Here is an 18,062-nt window from a genome sequence, read left to right as displayed (position 1 = left end):
CGCGGATACATCGCCTGTTTAGATTTTATTAACTGCCAGAAGTAAGTGAGTGCAACTTAACACATAAATTACTGTGCTGCATGGCGCTTCGTGAATGTTGCAGACCTACTCTTATTGTACAATCCTCCTCAGCATAACGATTAGGGAGCACTATCTAAATTCCAGAGTATAGTAACATATCACAGACGCGCAAACATCGCTCACCTCCCTTTTAGATTTTATTAACTACCAGGAGGTATTTTTATTACCGTCCACATGGTTTGTGTGTCATTTCTCGTTTCATTTATGAAACATAGGCAGTGCTCTTTATCATTCATAATGTTTCGTTGTCAGGGGGCCCCCTTTCATATGACCAACGATATCAATGACCAATTCCATATTCTACCGCAGATACTTAACTCTCATGTCGTCAAACATAAATAGCAGCTTAATTATCATGCTTGTATGTTCTAATGGTATAGCGCATTCTTAAACCGTCATCTTAGCTTCATACTTTAGTCACTTATAAGTGAGTCACACTCGATAAAGTTGTGAAACTTTTTCTTTTTGGTTTATTCTTTTCAGAAATCATCAATTATGTAAAACTGCTTTTCACAACATGATGTAAGTATTTGATTTTTGGCTCTTAAAATAACCAACATGGGATACCGATTTTGTTAAAAGAATCTTCCAAATTGACCTTATCCTGTTATAGATACTATCTAAATAGCACTCCTTAGAATAGTCCAGGACATAAAGTTATAGAACTCAGTTAGACAGAACTAGAATTATTAAAATGGAGCATCTACCCACATGCCTACCTCTATATTACAAAGAGATAATCAAAGAGAGGGAGTAAAGAGGTATAAGGATAGAACCTACCTCCTATCTGATATTTAATAAACAAAAGTGATTCTATCCTATCAAAAAGTGTAAAAACGAACCATATATCTTCTTACATGATATGAGGTTCAAAAAAGATTGGTCACAGATATCGTGGCATTGCACGAGAGATTGGATTGTTCTAATCATAAAAACAGCAAGTAGATTGGCATCTGAATTAAAAACTGAAATCCAGACTATTGAAATACGACTGAAAAGTTATGAGTCGACCAGTAGTTTGAAGAAACATCTAGAAGAACTTAATAAGACACTGAATGACTTTGAAGCCACTCTTAAACAGAGTAAATACAATAAACTTAAAAAGGACACCAGCAAATTCAGCCATGAGAGGGTGTATCATTATATCAGAGAGGATTACAAACCACAACAAGAAGCGACAACAGACGATGATTCATCCGACACTGGTTCTAACAGCTCGGGATCCAACTATGGGAAAAGTCCCAGACATCCCACCATGAGGAACAACTACAGACGCCCAAATCAACAAAGACCGAGAGGATGGGGCAATTTCCAGGGACCCCCTATGTATCCTCCACAATTCTACGGACCACCTCCATTCCCACTCCCTCAAGGAGCATATCCACCATGGCAGTACCCACCTCAAGAATACTCGTATTTTGACCAAACTCCTTTTTTAGGGACGCGCCAAGGAAGAAACAGAGGAAGAAATCGAAGGGGCACCAATGTCCATTGGACACCGAGAGAAGAAGAACAGGCGAGAATATCGACCAGGAGCATGACGAAGGCGTCGACCAGCAAGAAATGAGTCTAATAGTCAACCTAACTGATGAACCACTGTCCACTGCACAGGTTTCAGTCCTGGAGAAAGGACTAGGTTTCGTACCTACAGCAAACATGGACAGTTTCTTGTTATGCAAAGAAATTCAAGACTTCATGAGGAGACTGAAGCTACAAGTCTTTTTTAGAGACAAAGAACCTAGAGAAACACAAGAGGGAGACTCCGGTTTGAAACCCAAATCCACTTTTATTCCATCTGATATCACCCTTCCCATAGAGCTACTTACCTTTGAGAAGGCTGTGATGAAGGATCTGGAGAATCTCCATCCTACTACTAACCATGTCTTTCAAAATGTAACGAGAAGCGAAAAACAAGCAATACAAGAACTGAATAGCAATCAAAACTTGGTAATAAAACCAGCCGATAAAGGAGGGGCCATCGTCATACAATCGAAAGAACAGTATGACAAGGAATGTAAGCGCCTACTCCAAGACCCTAGAAACTACGAAATTCTGGAGAATGACCCAACTGAAAAGGTAATGATCAAGATTATGAGCATGGTGGAAGAGGCCCTCACACATGGATGGATAACAAAGAAAGAAGGAGACTTTCTTATCCAAGACTCACCGAGAACACCGTATCTATACACACTCCCAAAAATACATAAAAAACTAAAAGATCCTCCAGGTCGCCCGATTGTGTCTGGTATAGGCTCCATTTTAGAACCTATCTCTAAATTTGCAGACGCCTTTTTAAAACCCATGGTTCAAAAAACATCTACGTACTTGCGAGACACCAAAGATGTCCTCGTACTACTAGAAGACCTTCCTTTCGACCCTAGACATCAACTGCTCATTAGCTGTGATGTTGAGAGCCTTTATACCAGCTTACCACATACAGAGACTCTCAACATAATTGAGGAGGTTCTATTCAACATTGACTGGGTGTACCAAACCCCCAGAAACGTCATCATGGAATGCTGCAGCTTAGCATTGAGGGAAAATTTCTTTAGATACGAAGATACCATCTACCTTCAGAAGCACGGGACCAGCATGGGGAGCACCTTCGCTCCTAGTGTAGCTGGTCTCTACGTGCACCATCTAGAGACTACGAGGATATTACATCCCAATAATCCTTTCCAGGGCCATATTGGTATCTGGAAAAGATACATTGATGACATTTTGATCATATGGAATGGCGATGAAACCACTGCCAATCACTTCATGACCTGGCTAAACTATCAAGATGAGTTTCTGAAGTTCACCAGCACAATATCCAATAAGGAGCTGACCTTTCTTGACTTAAACATATCACCTAAAGATGGAAGACTTGTGACTACCACTCACTTCAAAACCACAGCGAAAAATTGCCTTTTATTGTATCAGAGTTTCCACCCGAAACACTTACGTGATAACCTTCCCTATGGACAATTTTTGCGCCTACGACGCAATTGTACTGAGGTTGATGATTTCAAAAACCAATCAGAAGAACTAAAAGTGAAATTAGCAAAAAGACAATACCCCAAACGAATTATTGAGAAAGCATACAAAAGAGCACGCAACAATTGCAGAGAAAGCCTTCTTGAACCAACCACACCAAAAGCAAAGGAAGAACGTCCTTTTTGCATTACCACTTATAACACCAACTCCAATAAAATTACGAAAATCGTAAATAAACATTGGCGCATTCTGAACAGTGGTGGACTCAACCTCCCAAAACCCATCTTCGCACACAGAAGAGGCAAAAGCATACGTGATATGTTGGTCCATACTAGACCCAGCAACAAGGATCCCACAGGTTTATCAACCGCCATGGCCAAAATCCAAGGACACCATCCATGTGGAAGATGCAAAGTCTGCAGTCTTACCAAAAAAACTACAAGTATCACCTTTTCTGATGGCACTGAATGGGAACAGAGAAGATTCACCACCTGCAACAGCCACAACGTTGTGTACTTGATCAGATGCCCCTGCCAATTGGAATATATAGGGATGCCACGAGATGCGTAAAAGTGAGAATTGGCGAGCACAAAAGCAACATCAAGTGCAAAAAAGGAGCAACGAAAATGGCAGCACATTTCATTGACTTCGCACACTCACCAGAAGAAATATCATGGACAGTCATAGAACATGTACCTAATGACAAACACCTGTTTGAGAAAGAACAAAGATGGGTACATCGCATTAAGACCAACATCAAAGGTCTTAATGATGATATTCCTTGGAGTCAGTTATAATTCCACTAAGGATTATTTCTTTATGAACATAACTTTACTCCTCAAACACCTGCTGCATTCAATCTATCTGATCCACCTTCTGGCACACTGTGAAACTATCGACATATCTTGAGGAGCGCTTTTTATTCCCCCATTTGGTTAAATATAATGTAGTAGATGGTCCTGTTATTTCATCTTTACAGCACGCAGCGCCACCTATGAATAATAATGAATGAAACGACCATTCTGTTTTCTTTCTATGAGCTCGCGCCCATGAACAGTGTGCTTTTTGTGTCTTTCGTTTTTATTTCACAATAATGACGGGGAGACATCTGATGAACACAGACAATGAATAGATGTTTCATTAAGTAACGACCAATGAACTACGCGATCGGCTGGTGACTTCATTTGGTGTCCTGCAGAAAGTCGCCACTTTACTGCCGCAACCAGGAAGTGAGGGATTGGTGTTTCACAAAAGTCCATGTTGGGCGGCCATCTTAAGCTTTTCACGCACTAGTAGCGCGCTTGCTTCCTACGTCCTGCATAAAGTTGTTACCATATTACAGCAACCAGGAAGTGAGGGATTGGTATTTCACAAAAGTCCATGTTGGGCGGCCATTTTAAGCCTTTCACGCTCTAGTAGCGCGCTTGCTTCCTACGTGCTCCCGGCCAATAAAAACACTGCTGTACACTTCAGTGTTTACATCGACGGAGCGGCACGGAGGCATACGGAAGCGAGGCATGATCCTGAAAACTGTAAGTTGTGACCGGGCCAGGTCCTTAAAAACAGGTCAGGAGTTTGGTAAGCTCGCCTACCACCAGCAGCTACCGTTTCACTAACTATTACGATACTTACTATTCTGTAGTGACTATTACCAGGCGTCCTCCCCTCCAGTGCGTGCTCATGAAGCCTGAACAGTACAACTAATCAAAGTATGTACATTACGTCTTCTTGCATGTAGTGTATGACTGTGTACCATCATGTCTATTTTATGTATTCAGTATATATATACCATTGTGTGCCTTTGTGTGGTAATGTTTCGTATAGTCTGTTTTCTATGTCCAACTTCCCCCCTTTTTCTCCTATAGCTTTTCTAAAAATCGGGTGCTGAGTGCAATTTACCATACCCGCTTAGATATAGAATGAAAAATATATATATCTAGAAAAATATATCACAGATCAATATCAACTGTATTTGCAGCAAGATATACTATAAGTACGGTGATGTGTTCATACCCGACAATGATGAAAAAGCCATGTATTTCTGGTGTTCTCTTCATCCTCTTTCCTTTCTTTCAGATACCAATTTGGTCCTATTTTCCGATTGGGGTCAGTGTACCCTAGGGCGCAGCTTTCATTCAAGTCTGCCAATAGAGACGAATAGGCATATGAATCTAGAAATTCTCTCTAGTGTTTAAGGGATTATTATTTTCTGGTCCTGATGAGTATAGCAGTGGGGACTGCTCACGAAACATGTCGACCCAGTAGGTAACCACTAAATTGAGATTTCCTACTCCTTTTCCCCATTTTTAATGGTCCCAGCTAGAGAACAGAATAAAATTGTTTTTTCTACTAGCCAGGGTCTTTTTAATTTTATTTTCACGTATCCCTAATCACTCACATCCCTTGCACTACACATAAGCCTATCACAACAACAGTGCTCCCGCGTAGCCGTTGGTAGTAGCACGCCCCGCCCCGTAGAGGGACGGGAAGACCCCCACGATGAAGCATGACACTATGGGACTCATAGTGTGTGAGAGGTATTTTAAAAACACTTAGTGCTTTCCGTGGCACTCCACGGATCACTTCAATTTCACTGTACTAATTATTGTAAAAATCAAAAAATATATAAAATCAAGTAATCAATTAACTATTTAGTATCACGTTTTTACACTTTTTGATAGGATAGAATCACTTTTGTTTATTAAATACCTCTATATTACAACATATAAAAAACAAAAGTATTGACATTTTTGCAATACTGTTCTTTCCTTACAGTTATCATTCATGGATGTCCGATTAAAGAATTGACTTTCAGTGTTGTATAACCTTGTCGGCATCACACAATACATCTTTACACCTTAAAGAAAATATATCAAGATATCTATCATTAAAAATATATGGATAAAACGATGATGGTATTACATATAAGATAAGATACTGTAACATAGGACATGCTTTTACCTTTTAGATTAACATTTACAGACTCCCAAGAAAATTTGTGCTACACAAACCGTAGTTGAAACTTGGGCATCCTCGATAAAAATAGGGTAAAGATTTAATTCACTCCATTTTCAGGGGTAGAGTCATAAATAGTTTGCAATCATGGAGAAGCTCCATTATCAACATCTGGGGACGTGGTATTTACCTTTTAATCTTTTTTCTTTTCTCTCTTTATCACCATTCACAAATCACAAGGTTATACGGTTTACTCCTTTATTATTTTAACGCATTCTTCTCCTTGCAATTGGTTCATGAATCTTCATGAATCATTGTATTCCTCTTTTTATGAATTTCTGACTAATTTAGAGACAATCTCACATGTCCTATTCCAGCCATAAATCATTGGCATTCACTCATGTTGCTCTGCCTTGATCTTGTTTGTTATCTGAAAACATACTAATACTAAATACACGCAATTATGCGGCATCATTTAATCAAAAGAAAGAACCACTCATGTTAAGCATTTTCTTTCCAGATATCACCTTTTTTCGTAATGTGGCCTTTCTTCCTGACGAAGGCACTTCCCAGTGCCGAAACGTGCGTTGAATGCAAATACAACTGTAGAATTGTTATTGTGCCACACATTTCTTCGAATGCAAATACAACTGTAGAATTGTAATTGTGCCCCACAGGTCATTTATGAACACAAAAACTGGATGCCAACAACTACAATTTATTCTGTAATCACGTTGTTTTTAATAGAGTTTAGATTGCATGAGATGTATGACTGTAGATATGAATGGAATAGTATGATTGAGTGATTTTTACTGTTTAACTGATTATCAATAAAATATGCACTTTGTATTTTCATAAGAAAAAGAGCCTTGATTGGTTCTTTCAGTACATATATTTAGAAGTTCATCATTGATATTGTAAAATGTGTGTTGTCTTATTGTTGCCTCAAATATATACATTGAGTCAAGGAAAAATTGGCCATAAATTTCGACTAGTGAAGCTGTATCGAGGTCCTCCAGTTTTTCTAAGTGATAATTGAAATCACCCAACACTGAGAAATTAGCTGTGTCGATACTAGATTCAATAAAAGGACTAATGGAGTTCACAAAGGTATTTCCTGAACCTGGGGGCCTATATAACAAAAGGCCTTTAAAAGTATAGTTTTTAGGTCTCCCATACCTGCGTTGCAGCGAGCATGCGCTGCTCGCGTCTGCGAGACAAATTGAGGGTGAGTATATTTCAGAAGGGGGGCTTGAAGCCCCGCCCCTCATTTTCATTGGGTAGCGTCACCATTTATGGTAAACGGTGGCTTTCCATTGAAAATGAGGCTTCTGTGTTACCACCCTTTGTCCTTTTGGGACGGCCCATCCGGACAGGGTCTCTTGCTTGACGGCTGTCTTGAAGCAACTTCTTATCTCAGAGGCGTGTTATGTAAACAAGCCTCTTAGATCCAGTCCTGATGGGCCTCCCAAAAGGAGACAGGGTGCAGCGTGTTTATTTTTGCATCGTGCTTACGCTTTCACTGAAAGTGAAAGCGCGATGCAAATATAAACAGCGCTATGGCAAGCGCTTGTTCTTAATTGTTGTCGCTTCAGAGGAATTCCCCTCCTCCCCCTGCATGCTCAACATCTCGCTAATCGGGAGGCTCGAGGGAGGGATCCCTTTGTGCGTCTTCCCTTTCCGCAACCCTTGCGCAATTAGCTGACACTCTCATTTATTGTTTCCCCCTGTGGATCTCCCAGCTCAGACTATTCCTTTAAATGGAAAAATATGTGAGCCCAGCATCTACCGGTCACGTGGGTACCGCCGCGACCCTCTGGTATCCCTAAATAAATAAAGTGCGCCTATGCAGCTTCACTTGGACAGCCTTGTCTGATACTTTCCAGGACAGGTATGTCAACCAATACAACAAGGGGAACCCCTGCAAGGTAAATATAGGTAGAGGCTCAGGGGAAAAATACTGAATCAATAATGAAGAAAAAGTTCTCTACCTGTTTGTTCCAAAATGTACTCTGTATCATTAGATAAATAGGTTGACACTCAAACTAAGGCTAATCATAACAGAAACACAAGAACAGTTTAAATGCATAAACAAAAATCAGTTAATGAGTGCTTTTATTTTTCACAATAGTCGTTATTCAAATAGTCGTATTCACAACACGTGCTTATTCGTGACTTAATGGAGTAGACATCAGAACATATACAAAAACCATAATTTTAGAAGGTCCCAAACATCATCAGCTGCACACAAAATCACAAACTTATACCGGTATCACAACACACCAACATCACACTTCATACTTACAAAAATAAAGAAATGGTCAAAAATGACCCGGAAATGACCGGCTGAACATTAGCCGCAGTAAACAATGTATAAATGAAATCATAAGAAAGCATTCAATACAATATTAAAAGGTCCATGTTGCATCTGAGTGATAGGGGCCCTATCACTCAGATGCAACATGGACCTTTTAATATTGTATTGAATGCTTTCTTATGATTTCATTTATACATTGTTTACTGCGGCTAATGTTCAGCCGGTCATTTCCGGGTCATTTTTGACCATTTCTTTATTTTTGTAAGTATGAAGTGTGATGTTGGTGTGTTGTGATACCGGTATAAGTTTGTGATTTTGTGTGCAGCTGATGATGTTTGGGACCTTCTAAAATTATGGTTTTTGTATATGTTCTGATGTCTACTCCATTAAGTCACGAATAAGCACGTGTTGTGAATACGACTGTTTGAATAACGACTATTGTGAAAAATAAAAGCACTCATTAACTGATTTTTGTTTATGCATTTAAACTGTTCTTGTGTTTCTGTTATGATTAGCCTTAGTTTGAGTGTCAACCTATTTATCTAATGATACAGAGTACATTTTGGAACAAACAGGTAGAGAACTTTTTCTTCATTATTGATTCAGGACAGGTATGTCGCCATTAATTTGAACCAAGCAAGCTGTCCTTTGTTCCTTCCCTGCGCCGCCTGTGCTCGCACAGACTTCGTGGCACTGTGGTCCGGCACTGCAGGGGTTTTTGTTGCCAGCGCCGTATTCCATGGATTCTCTTGGCTGTGGTGCCCCGTCCACTGCTCTGACAACGGGGTGGTGATAATGCCTCACATCAGCCCCAGTGCATTATTTTTTTGACACCTTAGTGTCAACAACCTCTAATTTTTGGTAGCCCGACACCCTAGTTATGTGTACGAGAGGGGCTGTTTCACATGCGGAGGGGTGCGCACATAAGTGCCAGGCTGCCAAGACACTAGGTCACTGCCAGGCCAGTATTCTACCTTTAAGGGGAGCAAGCACTCTGTTTAACCCTGGTGATACTCATGTATTACCATGATTACATTTCATATGCATGCTTAACGATGTCCGCTCTTCCAAACCTCTCCAAATCAACATTGGCAGTCTTCTTGACACAACTAATCTTCACCTATTATGCATTTCGGAATCTTGCTACGCCGTTCCGAGGGGCATTCTATCTTAACTAAAGGCAGCTATCAAAAGAAAGGGCAATATTACCGTAATTTTCAAGGGGCCACTAAACTGCAAAAGTTTTTCCATTGTGTCTCAATGTAGTCTTCGCGAGCTCCATCTAAAACCACGGGGCATATTAGCAAGACTGGCAATAAAATTATCGCTGTTTTAGTGGCAGGAAACTTCCGCTAAAACGGCGATAATGGAATTGCTAATATGCGTTATAGAATTCCAATAGATGTCCTGCACATCTAACCTGGCCTTCTATTGGAATTCTATAATGCATATTAGCAAGACCATTATCGCCGTTTTAGCGGCAGGAAACTGCGATATTTTTATAATTTTATCGCCGGCCTTGCTAATATGCCCCCACCTATTTTCACATTTGTCATCCATTCAGGCTTGTTAGTGCAGTGACCGCGCTGCCCTTCCCCTGCAGGCAGCTCTGTGCACGAGGGCTGAGCGCTCCTGGGTGCTTAGCCGCTCGTCCCTCTGCTGCCGGGTGCTACTGCTAAATCTCAAACGGAGAGTGTTGGCTGGGATGTGTAAATCTGAAACACTTTTCACAACAGGTGCCTACCAGTCCAAATACGGCACCAGAGAAAGTTTTATTATGCATCTGATTGAGCATTGAAGACAAGTGTGAGTTTTTAATAAAGAAAACAGGTTGAGGAAAGATAGAGGGTAGTGCCTTCTTAGTAGATCAGCGTCAATAAATAATAGACGTCAGGAGAATGCTCGGATAAATATCGCTTATTTGGTTTTATTTGTGTTTTAGTTAAAGTGCAAATATAGATTGTGGAGAGAAAAGCCGAAAGCCGACACGTGTTTCGCCCTAGTGACCCATTGGCCGTCGGCTTTTTCAAGGCGGTGCTTCAGTATCATCAAAATCTTCCTTTGAGGTCAAATAATTCGTCTCTGCGGTCTCGGAGAACCCGGGTCACGGTTTAGGTAGTCAGATATAGCCTATATAGGATATAGGCTATATCTGACTACGTAAACCGAGACCGCAGAGACGAATTATTTGACCTCAAAGGAAGATTTTGATGATACCGAAGCACTGACTTGAAAAAGCCCACGGCCAATGGGCCACTAGGGTGAAACACGTGTCGGCTTTCGGCTTTTCTCTCCACAATCTATATTTGCACTTTATCTAAAACACAAATAAAACCAAATAAGCGATATTTATCCGAGCATTCTCCTGACGTCTATTATTTATTGACGCTGATCTACTAAGAAGGCACTACCCTCTATCTTTCCTCAACCTCAACTTCACAATGGCTCTTGGGTGTAGCCATTCACGAGGATTGTGCCACATTTGAATTGGGCACTGACAAATGTAGCGCCGAAAGTACAGAACTTTCCACCCAAACAGCAACTCATACCTAATAAAGAAAACAGCACCCCAGATGCCAGTGCAATACATTTGCAGTGCACGTTCGTCAGCTTTCATGACAGTTCACCAAAGTTGGCGCATGCAATGTGTCTCGCTCATTTGCTTTTCAGGCAGCGCGAGACGCTGCACAATGTGATATTAATGCCCACGTCTATTTTTCAGCTGTGCCTTCTGATTACAGTTGTGAACTCAGACAATGTGTCGGGATGGTGTGTAGGCTTCTTCTGTCCCTGCATTTGATGCGAGAGTTCACACCTCGTTGTCTCAAAACGGGTCTTCTCGTTTTATGAAGGTTTCATCTGTCAAAGCTTGGCGGCATTACTTGATTCATGCACATTTCCCCAATTCTCCTTGTTATGCTTTGGCCTGGACGAATCTCATGTGAAAATACACAAAATGTCAAATAAAATTAAGCATTCTTACGTGAAAAGCCAGTCCGGCTTTTAGAGCGATTTATTTAGTGGAAATCGGATGGTGTGTGACGAAAACAGCTGCTGTAAGCATTCTGTATTGCTAATTCATGCATTGTTCCCATGTAAAATAACATGATTTTTACCTAAAGAAAATTTCAGTTACTCATTGGCGTAATGGCATTTCTGTTTCTGGGCAGCTATGCGCTTTATAAGTTATTACACAACAGAACATAAGAATGAACATTTCACGCATAGAGTGCAACAGAGGCTGACTAAGCATACATGGAAGATAAGACATGCACCCTCGACCAAAGCATGATACAAACTATTTCGTGCCATAGTCTACTCCCATGAAATAAAGAACCAATTGTGCTTACTCTCTAAATTTGTTTGACTTTCAACTACAAACAGCTGCAGTGGAAAAATAAAAGGCACATTTTTGTGTCTGTTAGTAGCGATTGTCAGAGTCAACAACTAAGCCCTAAGAATTGGGTAGTAAATTTAGTGGAAAGGACAGAAGCATCAATATATTGTTCATAGCACCCTTTCCTGCTTTAGTTAAATCTGAAAAATGTAATTTTGGGAATAACTGTATGTAATTGGCACATTTTACAAATTATAGCAAGGTGAGACAGTAACAACACATCATTCCCATTTCAATACCCACAAATCCCAGAGATCTTTTTTTACTGGTGTATTGTGGAAAAATGTCAGGTAGATTGTCATTAATGTATTTTACTCAGCCCACTTCTGACTAGTGAGATGAAGAAGGGGCATGGCCAATCTAATAAAGGGCGTGGCTTAAAACACGTAAGCTAAACATATGTGCTTAGCATAGTGTGCCACACTACTGGTATTTTGCTGGTTCTGTCAGCATCCACTTATATGATACAACAAGTAACATTACACCTACAACAATCCAGGACTATTGGCTTTGCATATTACAAAGGACAATTGAAAGATGCACTGCTTCTCTGTGCTTTTTTTAATAGCATCATGGTGTTTGAGGCCGCGTAATATCTAAGACTAAATTATCATGATGGCACTGAACCAGTTATGGCATCCATTGGCATTCTAAAATATAGAATTTATACTCGTTGTTTTCTTTGTCTACACAGCTAAAAACTTATAAGGTCCCAAAAGCGAGACCGATTGCATTGCAAATGCTTGTTGCTTAATGCAATCCGGAACGATAAAACGTTGCAGTCTGGGCTGATTCCAGCTGCGGAACCAGAGACTGACAGATAATCTCTGCAGATAATTGCTGGACCCACCCACCCGCTTGTCTGCTCGATCTGCTCTAAGAATCGAATAGCCCGCTGGAATAGCTAGAACCAGGTCTGGGTCGGACATTTCCTCTGCCCATGTTTCAGTGACAAGTGTCATGTCAAGCATATATGTAACCGCCATCTCTGCAATTTCTACTTTATGTTTTATTAGGGCCCGAACAGGGTCCCAATAGAATTTTTTCTAGCTTATCAAGAGATTTAAATCCCATGTTTAACAAATATGTTTAATACTATAAGTAATGTGGGCCCACCAGCCTCATGGAACACAACAATAATAATTCCCATGTTTAAAAAGGGGGATAGGTTCAACCCACAGAACTATGAACCTATCTCCCTTTTAGATAGTACAGCAAAACTGATGGGAGGACTCTTGCTGAACAGATTGGGGGATTGTGCCACAGAGAACAATACCTTAATACCAGTGCAATATGGTTTCCAAAAAGGCAAGGAGACAATAGACCAATGTCTTAATTTTAGTTTAAGCATAGCAAAATATACATCAGCAAAATCTGAGAAAATCTATATGGCCTTTATGGACTACCTGACGGCCGCTTTTGATTGTGTTCCCCACCCCAAAATATGTGCCACTATGGAAGAGATGCACCCAAAAATATTTGTATCCGTCAGATGTATGCCCAACCCACTGCATGTGTTGACTATGGCAAGGATGGAGAATGTTCAAGGCCTTTTAAAATAAAACAGGGAGTAATACAGGGTTGTGTCCTTGCCCCCTTTTTATTTTTAATATACACCAACGGGGTGCAGGCAGCCATGAAGAGAGTCACAAAAGATGTACCCACCTTTAAAGCAGCTCCCCTTCCAATGCTGCTATATACAGATGGTGCTGTGTTAGTTGCAAGAACTGGGGTCGGGCTACAGAAATGTATAGAGGCTTATTCCAAATTCATGACTAGTATGGATCTTCGTATTAAAGACGCCATATCCTTTGCACTGGTGACATGCATACAACCTAAAAGACTCCCAGTGTTTCACATAGAGTCTCATAGATTGGCAGTGGTGGACACCTTTACTTACCTGGGGGTTGTATTTGACAGAAAATATACTTGGTCAAACATGGTGGATAATATGGCCCTAGCCATGGAGAAAAGTATTAGGGCTATCTTCATTCAGAAGCTAGGCTCCAAGATATTTGAGGTCATAAAAAAGGTATTTACCACAAAGCTGTCACTGTAGCATCATATGGAGTGGGGCTCTGGGGGATGGTGGCAATCGATCAACTACAAAGAATAGAGGATGATTTTTACAAAAGATTACTAGCACTCTCAAGTAATTGTGCATATTTTATTTGTCACACAGAGCTAGCGGCCCCATACATTTAAGACGTTTTGAGACTTCCTCTGATTATGTTATGGCACTCGGACAATTTACATAAAATCACATGTTTGCCACATGTGACAACAACGTTGGGAAGTCTAGGTTTGGGGGTCCATTTGCTAATACTTCCAGCTGTAGATCCATGTCCAAAGAAAGAATGAAACAAATATTACTAGAGAAGCCCGTAAGTGACTGAGTAGAAGCAAGTTGCACCAACCTCTCAGTAAAGTTATCCCTCAAATGCCCCTCTTTACTCAGGTAGGTGAATCATATCTAATGTTTGTGGTAAATCCTCAATACCGTTTTATCCTAGTTGGATTTTGTCTGAACTATATGCCATTAATGATGGGCTTTCCCAAGAATATTTATTCACTAAACAATCTGCCAGCATGTCCTTGTGACAAAAGGTCAGACCAGTCCGACTTGCATATATTATTCTTTTGTAGTTTTTATAACTCATATAGGAAAAGTTAGATTCTCCCCCTTCTGCAAAAATTCAATTTCAAACAATGCTGAGCTGCACTTCATTTTATAAAACAATTGTCCAATACCTTTGTTTGTTATATTATGGCATGCTTTTTATGGTCCTCCTGGATTACTAAAGGGCCTTGACAGGATGGGATAGTGAAGATAACAGGGATATAACTGAGATTAAGATCAAGGGCACAATGCATTGTATATTTTTGCGGAGATTGTCTTTTTAATAATTGGATTTTATATATGAATTCTAAACCTGTTTTATGAGGCATGTTACATGATATGTACATACATTTATACATACTACTTGATTATTAGAAAGGCCAAACGGACTGGGTCAGTAAAGGATAAAATGGAGATGACTGAGTTCAAGATCGATGACACAATGCACTTTATACTTTTGTATGATTGTCTTTTTAAACATCAGATTTAATAGATGAATTTTTAATTTTGCCTTGTAAATCATTTTATATGTTATGTACATATATTTGTATCAGAGATTTTTTTTATTTAATGTTCTTTATATGCACTGGAAACAATGTGAAATAAAGATTTATGAATGAATATAGATATACCGATATATGTAGATATATAATCTCAATATTTAGTGCCACAATATTCTGTCATTAATAGTTTTGCAGTTTACACTGTAAGTACATAAACTCTATATTTAGCATCACAATATTTATGCTGCAATATTTGTGTATCACAATATTGTTGACAATAATACTACGTTATAGAAGTTATACTATACCACACAACATGCAATGATGATCTTTAGAGTTTCAGAGAGAACACCATTTTATTAGTGAGTTTCCCTTACTTACAGTGAGTAAGACTCACAATCAGTAAGTGACACCTGCTTTCAATGAGAAGTGGACAATCCCACTTTGTTAGAACTGGTCTCAGTTTGACCAAAGGAGTCAAATTAAATATTAAAATATAAGCCACTCCTTGGTTTTGCCCACTAATGTGTGGCCTGTGGGGTTGAGGTTCCACAATGCCAAGTGGGGCCTAATGGAGTTTTTTTGGTCTTGGTGGCAATTCCTTATTAGCTGGTCTCAATTTCACCCAAAAACTCACACTTAGCAGATGCACAACCCATTGCTGGGGCAGGACATAATGACATTATCACTCCTCTGGCTTTCGTATGTGCCTTCCTTTGGCATCAGTGGATTAATGTTCGAGCTCAACTGTATTTTATGTAAAGCACATGAAGTCTAGTGGACCAGCTTGCTTGGTATATTCATTCATTCATATATGAAAACCTTACAATAATATTTAATATAACTAAAGTTTTTCAAGTTTAATAAACTGTTTTAGTTTTCCTTATACTTGACCATAGGGAGATCTCCACCACCTCGGGGGGGGGGATCTTTCTAAGGTATAACATAGAGAATATTACCCCACACTTAACTATTTGGAGATCTCCACCCGCTCTCGGAGTCTCCATATGGTAAAGTATACAGAAATGTTCCCTATACTTTACCACAGCGAATCTCCACCTTGGTTGCAAAGATGTCTGTTAGGTAAATTATAAGGGAAATGTAAAAAGTTTATTCAGCTTCAAACGAAAATTGAAGTATTTTCTGTCAAATATTATTGTACATTCATTTTATACATGTATTTTAAATTTAGCTAGAAGGAAAGGAAACATTTTTACACTATTCACAATGTTTTTTTTTATTAAATCCATTATTAATTTAAATATATTCAATGAAAGGAAAAATATCTGCGTCTCTGAGGTTTTCTCTTGGCTCAGTCGAAATCAATTGAAGTGTAACTCTGAAAAGTCAGAGATTATTTTTTCCGGCTCTCGTCTATATGAAGCATGGCATTCCTGGTGGCCGCAGGAAATGTCCCCCCCCCCTCGTCTGCTGCTACTATCGTGAAAAACCTGGGGGTTAGATTGGATGCCACCCTTTCCATGAAGGCGCAAGTCCAATCGGTGGCTGGGACCTGTTTTGGGGTGCTGAAAATGCTGAGGAATTTTCTCCCCCTGCCTCCAGTCTCCCACAGGAAAACAGTAGTCCAGGCCCTTGTGGTGTCGAGACTGGACTACGTTAACTCCCTGTATTTGGGTCTACCGGAGTACTTACTCGGCCGACTACAGATGATTCAGAATGTGGCGGCCAGGGCCATCTTTTTGACAAGACCCAGGACTCGCACATCTCATCTTCTGTTTTCACTTCATTGGCTTCCGGTGCGAAAAAGAATTCATTTTAAAGGTCTAGTCCTGGTTTTCAAAGCTTTTCATAAGATTGGAGCCCCCTACCTAAGAGAAAGATTTCAGCCTTATACACCGCAGCGCACCTTGAGGTCCACTACTCAGCGTTTGATCTCGACTCCGAAGGTCTTGCTCTCCCGGGTAGGGGGAAGATCTTTTCAAGCGGTAGCATCTCGACTATGGAATGGTCTCCCTCTCCCTCTGAGACAGATACCGGACCTCCTTACTTTTAGGAGGAATCTGAAAACATGGCTTTCCAGTTTTAGGACTTTTCCGATTCTGCTGTGGGCCGGGGTTCGGTATACTGCTAGGTGGTCTTTTTCTCTTAGCGCCAGGACACTCTTGGGAGTAGACGCGCGCTCTATAAATACCAGATAACATAACATAACATAGTTTATAATTGAATAATAAAGTGTTTTATTTTTAGTTATTTGTTAAACATTAAATTCTATTTTATTATATATTAAATCTTTTAAATAATTAAACTTAATTTAACTTTATTTTCTATGGACTTTTATTTTAAGTCTCTACCTCCATTCTTTTCTGTCAGAGGGAGTTCCATTGGAAGTACTAGTAGTGGGGAAAGAGTGTGCTGGCTTTATTTCAGCTCTGAGTAGGCGAAATTGACTACTGTTTTGGGCCCCTTTTTGGCTGTAATAACTTTAGAAGTGCAGTTTGTGAACAGGAGTGGATTTACTCCTTTCAGGATGGGTGCTCAAACTATACTAAACCTCTCCTTCGCCCTCCCAAAAACTCTCCCATTTAGTAGAAAATATGCCCAAGTATGGCCCTTTTTCCAGCCGCTCCTCAGGTACCCCCTCCCACAATTAATACTAATTAGTAAACTTATGTGTGTGATTATCTCCCCGCAGAAAAGAAAGGAGAGGTGGAGGTGGATCTTTATACTCATAGGTTTCTGGAAAGCATATTATGGTAATTCAGTAGTACTCCTGTAGTACTACTATATGTACTACAAAATGAAGTTTGTAAGTATGGCCCTCTACATTTGGATATTCCTTAGGTAAAGAAGGCACTGATCTGTGATCAGGTCTTCCTCTATTCCACCGGCTGTTTCAACCTTCAAAAACTACAATTTGTATGGTAATTTGTTGCATGTTAATTACTACTTATTTTCTCTGTGCTGTATTTTAGGTTTGAAATTGATCTTGTATTTTTGCATGATAACAATTACTGTTATACCCTATGTTTATTTATTATGCCATGGAGCACTGTGCTACTTGCAAGGCATGTAGTTGCTCTGAAAGACTTTTTGAGAAAAAAGAATTGCATTGGACCCAAAATGCAGGGTCCTCAGTAACCACCTTGAGGACCCAATTATGTTGTTTAACCTTATTTTGCTAGTTTGTTACTTATGGCACACTTCAATGATTGTAAATATTCACCAGTCCCATAATCACAGTTATTTTAA

General features: G+C 39.8%; 1 long non-coding RNA gene across 4 annotated transcripts in view; it reads left to right on the top strand.

Annotated features, from left to right (window-relative positions):
- Positions 1 to 18,062, top strand: part of LOC146820819 (uncharacterized) — an 86,213-nt gene that overhangs the window by 31,732 nt on the left and 36,419 nt on the right. The window lies entirely within an intron of this gene.

Source organism: Triturus cristatus, chromosome 6 (assembly GCF_964204655.1).
Source record: "Triturus cristatus chromosome 6, aTriCri1.1, whole genome shotgun sequence".
Classification (NCBI taxonomy): domain Eukaryota; kingdom Metazoa; phylum Chordata; class Amphibia; order Caudata; family Salamandridae; genus Triturus; species Triturus cristatus.
This window is presented reverse-complemented; position numbering and strand designations above follow the sequence as displayed.